This window comes from Bidens hawaiensis, unplaced genomic scaffold, assembly GCF_021521415.1.
Source record: "Bidens hawaiensis isolate Kalapana, Puna unplaced genomic scaffold, B.hawaiensis_p1.1 tig00016125_1, whole genome shotgun sequence".
Classification (NCBI taxonomy): Eukaryota; Viridiplantae; Streptophyta; class Magnoliopsida; order Asterales; family Asteraceae; genus Bidens; species Bidens hawaiensis.
Window position 1 is genome coordinate 202,531 of NW_027492468.1, and position 6,000 is coordinate 208,530.

A 6,000-nucleotide genomic window follows, 5' to 3' on the forward strand; every position below is an offset into this window, starting at 1 on the left:
TAAAGCTGTCAGGGAACAGTAAAAAGCATGGGCGGGTCAGATAAAGGTACTGGTCAAGCATGGCAAAAGCAGATCTCAAAAGATAATGTCAGTCACTTTATCTGCCAACCAATGGGGTTGGTGCGCATGCTGCGCCGAAAGTAACTTTTCAGACATAAAGCAGATTAGGTCAACAGCACAAAAGATAAGACAACACAAAAGCAAACGGCTAGAAGAAACTCAAAGGGTTTAGCGCGAGAAGGCTAAGGCGCGAAGGCAGACACAGAAGGTCAAGAGAGCGCGAGCGCGAAGGCAGACAGAAACAACCTTAACGCGTCGCGGAAAGAACTACATTTCTAAGCGCGCCGCGGGAAGAATCACATTTCTTAGCGCGTCGCGGGAAGAACTACCGTTCTTAGCGCGCTGCGAGAAGAATTACAATTCTTAGCGCGCTGCGAGAAGAGTTCGTCTCGCGTATCGCTGAAACAGGTGGTCTTCACGCAGGATTCCTTGTAAGGGGTCTGGCGCGTGGAGCTGCGCAGACAACCTTAGGCGGGAAGGAACAAAGGACAAGCAAAGAGTTAGAAGAAAAAGAGGGAAACAAGGCGTAAGGGCGGGACGGCGACAAGAGGGAAAAGAGGGCGGAAAGAGAGAAGGAGAGGGACGGCGGAAAGAAAGAGAGAGAAAGAGGCGGGAAGGAAAATATATATTATTATTAAAAGTAAAATATAAGTATAAATACTAAATCATAAAAGAAAGAGATCGGGTCAGAGAAACGGGTACCTGGGTCGGGTCGGATCGGGGCAGATGTCACATTCAACTTCAAGGGCCTTGAAGGCCTTCTCCTTATCCGCAGCAGCGGCGGAGAGCCTCCTGTTCTCCTCCCGGACAGCCCGCGCTTGAGCTACTTCTTGGATACGAGCTGCTTTTAACTTGTCGTTTTCACGACAAAGCAGCTCGACGCGCGGCTGCATCCGGGCTAGGAGAATCCGGAGCTCATTTGTCAACCTACCCTCCTGGTAGCTTGACATTGCTTCCCCCAGCGCCCCCCTTGGGGCGGCGTGGCGCGCCCATTCGACGCATTCTACAGGCGTCCGAAGGGTTGTTCCTCGGCGGATGTTCCATCGTGGAACATACACTTCATTGGAATCCGACAATGCAAAAGCAAAAAGCAGTTAGGAAAAGATGATAACAAAAAAAATAAAAAAAAAACATATATAAAATAAAATAATAAAAAGATCAAAATAACCCTACGCACCTGTAGGGTCGACGACAGGCCTGTAGCCGCCAAACCCATCACCCGAACCTAACGGATATCCATCCAAGAGGTCAGGCAGATGGGAAGGAGGCAGAGATTGGCATGACGCCACAACACCGGACATACCTGAAGGACCGGCCGTAGTCGCCGGCGCCGGAAGAGGCATAGCGGAGGCCGCCGTGGTAGAAACCAGCGGAGGTGAACTCACAACCGCGGCCGCAGCTGTGGAAGAATCCACAGAAACACTCACCGCCGGCTCAGTGAAGGAATCAGTGAATATGGCACTGACAGCCGGCGGAGACGTCGTCACAGTTGGAACAGTTGGCTCAACCGGGTGAGCAACTGAACCAACTGAAGCAGGCGCAGTCGCCTGGGTCATCGCCTCAGGTAGGTTGACCAAGCCTACCGTCATGGGTCCGGAGGTGCTCCTCCCCGCTCCACCCTGGAATGCGGTAGCATCCACGCCTGCACAAAGAAGATATATAAGTATAATGGCGGAAAGCTATGCAGTTAAAGTAAAGGAAGATTATACTTACGGGTTTTCTTGAGCCTAAAGGTTCTGACAGGCGGGGACGAACCCGATGGAGCCGGCCTCTTCACGCCGCTCACCGTCGTCACACTGGGCTGCCCGGAGGTGACAGCCGTCTCAACCTTCGGAACAGTGGTCTCACTACCACCAGGGTTCCCCGCCGCCTCCTCGCTCTGGGTTTCCGAGTCAGACCGGACAACCGGATCGGCGGTGGAGGCAACCTTCGCCTTGCCCTTCGCGCCAGTAGCCTTCTTTTTCCGCACCAACAAAGGACCATCTGCGGATTCCTCGTCAGAAGATGACAAGATTAGAGGAATTCCAGCAGAGGTTTGAGCATGGAGAGGGCGGGGGTTAAAGAGTTCCTTACCTGGCCGCGTGGCACTCAAAATTTCGTGGCCCGGCGGGTAGACCTCCACAAACCGATCCGCCGTTTGCTCCAAGATGGGCAACTCGTTCTCATCAAGAGCACGAGTACCCATCCGAGCGGGACCATCACTCTCCCGAGGCTGCAGGAGAGACTGCAAGTCGTTTCCCTCTGTAAACAAAAAGAAAAAACGGTTAGAACAAAAACCCTAAATTAACGGATAATATGAAGCATACCGTAAGGGACAGAGTTCAACCCGTATTCAAGGACGATGGGAATCTGTGACGCCTCCTTCCACACCCGGCTCATCCCGAGCATCACCATCCCAGACTCCGAAAAGCGGTACACCGGAGTCTGGAACCGGGAGATCTTGGCGAACCATTCCGCCTCCTGGTAGTTGGGGGCGTGAAGGGCGGGGAGTGCTCTCCCATTCTTAAACGTCATCGCAAGGGGGACGACGCGAGCGGAGATATAGAACAACTCCCGCTTCCACGACTGAAGACTGCGCTCGGTAGCGCAGATCTTTAAACCCTTGATCCGATTGACCAAGGTGTACCACCCCTGGATGCACCTCCAGGAGTAGAAGGTCATCAACCGATCAACGTGGGGCTCCACACCCAGAATAAGGCACACCCACTCAAAGTGGCGGATCTTGGCGATCGCCATCGGGTGTACCTCCGTCAGATGCACACTGTGCCTCTCCAAGACACGGTATACAAACTTCGTCAATGGGAACCTGAGATTCCCATAAACGAAGAATGCAGCATACACCCCTATTTTGCCCTTGGGGGCATCGTACACCGTCTGGTGTGGCTCCGGAAACTCAGGCTCGAACGGCTCGAGCATGAACTTCCGGACGATGTACTGATAAAGCTCGGTGGGAAGAGCACACTGGCATTCGCCAGCAGTGCTCTTATCGTCTTTATCAGACGTAGACGTCGGAATCTCGACGTACACGTCAGGTTCCTCGGCGGCAGCCTCAAAATCGTGAGTAGAAGGCATGTTTTGGAGGTAAGAACGATTTCAGAAAAAATGTTCGCCGGAAATCGCTTAGAAAGAGAAGATAGAAGTGAAAGTGTGGATTACAAAGGACCCTCTCCCCCTTTATATACTCATCGCAATGAATGCGATGAATTTAATGTGGAGGAGAGAGAAAAGAGCTGGTGCAATGAAACTATGACACGTGGAAAAAGCAAGCTGGCAACAGCTGTTGACCTGACGCGCGCCGTAAAATCCGCACCCACGCGCCCAAAAAATCGCGCCCACGCGCCTGAAAAAGCGTCTGGAATGACCATGTACTGTCACGTCGCCATAACTTCCTGCACGTCCTGACACTGTCAGAAGAAACCGTCGGACGACGTTTCAACAGTTTGGACTGTTCTTATCCTTTCACCAATTCTTCGAATTTCAAAAAGATTCAAAGAGATTCAAAAGTAAGCGGGAATATACCCCTTACCTTGGCAACCGAGTAACTATAAGACAGGTGCGAGTACAGTGTTAAGGCAAAACCCTTCACATACTTAGCACCTGCAGGGAATTGAAGCCAAGAATACCTCGGCAACCAAATAACCATAAGACGGGTGCGAGTACAGTGTCAAGGCAAAACCCTTCACATACTAAGCACCCGCAGGGAATTGAAGCCAGGAATACCTTGGAAGTAAAGTAACTATAAGACGAGTGCGGGTACAGTGTCAAGGCGAAACCCTTCACATACCTAGCACTCCGCAGGGAATTGAAACCAAGAAGGATCTTCCGGGCCATGCTTGCGGAAACGGGAATAACATCCTCGCATAGCGGGAACGTCGAGAACTAGATTGTTTGAAGCTCCAAGATGGAATTGGTTGTTTAAACATAATTGATCACTATGTTCAAAACTACCAAAACCTCATGGAGAATCTACACAAGTGGAACTCAACGCTCCTGACTTGCGAGGAGGTTACAGACCTACCCGCATCACACCCAAAGATCAAGCAGAAAAGTCGGGAATTTCTGCACGTGACATTAGGACTTCCGCGGGAAGAATCCCCATGGAAAACCTTAAAACTAAACCCTTTTCAAAACCCTTTGCTTAAGTCCAAAAGTTCACCTTACTTATTAACAATTCATGAAAAGAACATTGGACTGGGGGGACTTGAAGAGGTAGGTCTCAGCAGAGCCCAGTTGGACCCGCAAGACTCACCTCAAAGAGGGAAGCCTGCGTAGTTGAACCCGCAAGACTCACCTTCAACAGGGACGTCTGCGCAAAGACTAAACTCGCAGAACTCACCTTGAAGAGGGACGTCTGCGCAGAAACCAACTGGATCCGTAGGACCAACCATGCTCAGAGACGTGACGTCCTTACGCGCAGTACGCAAGCTGTTCCCGCAGGAAAAACCTCCCAATGGTGAAGTACCCCGCCTGTTCCCGCAGCTGCGGATACAAGCCATCAGGGAAGGCTACCCGCGCAGCAAGGCTACACGCACAAGGCACTTAACTATTAAATAATTCAGTAATGTACCTGAAGAAGGAGTGAGCAAGCCGGGAACACTCCCGCACAAAGCCGGGAAAACTCCCGCCTAAATGAGCCAGTCCGTACGATACTGGAGGATCTTTTGTACTGTACCTGACGAGGTATGGACAAAAGATCTGACCAAGGATACGACAGCTCACTGACAACAGTATGACGAGCAGCACGCTCTTGTACTGTATGTCACTATTAGCCGCTGCCTACTCACCAACCTGTCGGAGGACGTGCATAGCCTGCAGTTGGTGAAACAGGAATAGTACACAGCCGGCCTGGTCGCTATCAGCCGCTGCCTATCCACCAACCACCAGCATGGCATGTGCGTAGCCCACAGTTGGCAGAACAGGAGCACTATTCAGCCGGCTGTACCTGCTTGGAAACCTACCTTCGGCTATAAATACTGCAACACCTTGGAATGGTATCATCGGATCTCATATCTCATATCTTGATATATTACCTGATATCTGCTCTAGTCATTCTCTTAATATACACTTATATTCAAGAGCAATCTAGTCTGATTCTCACGCCGGAGGGTGGTCACAAGGAGGTACCCCCCCCTTCTCAGTGACGAGCTCACGGTGTCTGTTTTGCAGGTTATCAGAAGAACCATCTTCGCCGAATCTAACACCTCGTGGGAAACATCTATTTAACCCCCAGATTATCCGTAATCTGCCCGGGGTCGATTAGTGTTTCTTCACAAGTCATTCAAGGAAGACTCAGAACTTGTTGAAGAGAGAACGTTGAAGACTTGGAACATGATAATGTCATTTATTAAATCAAGATAAAAGCTTATCATCATCATGCCAGCTAATAAATAATCAAGAGTTAGTCCGACTGTGAAAGACAATAGTACCCATATAGGGGGCGGATCACTGGTACCATGCACGAGGAGTCAGTTTAAGATTGCAAAAGACTTATGAATGTGACGTATGTAATGTGGGTGTTAGGTTTGAACTTAACATATTGCGTCTAGTTTGAACTATGAGGTTAAAAACTTGAGCAAATATAAATGACCAGTTTTGTATAAAAAAATGATCGAGTCCTTTTATTAGTTGGACTTGGGACCAAGTTTGGTGATATGGAGCAATAATGCTTAGACACGTGGTAGTTTTCATAGGAACGAAAAGTGATACATCAAGCCCTCATATTTGAAAACCGAATATGAATAACATGAAACTTATGTGACGGTTTCCACACCCTATTTTCTACACTCCTATAGTCTGGTGTGATGAATAATACATAATGAAACCGGAATTAAAGTAGTAGATCTTTTAGCCCCTTATTGCCATGGAGGAAAAATCGAACTATTCGGAGGAGCTGGCGTGGATAAAACAGTACTTATTATGGAATTGATTAGCAATATTGCC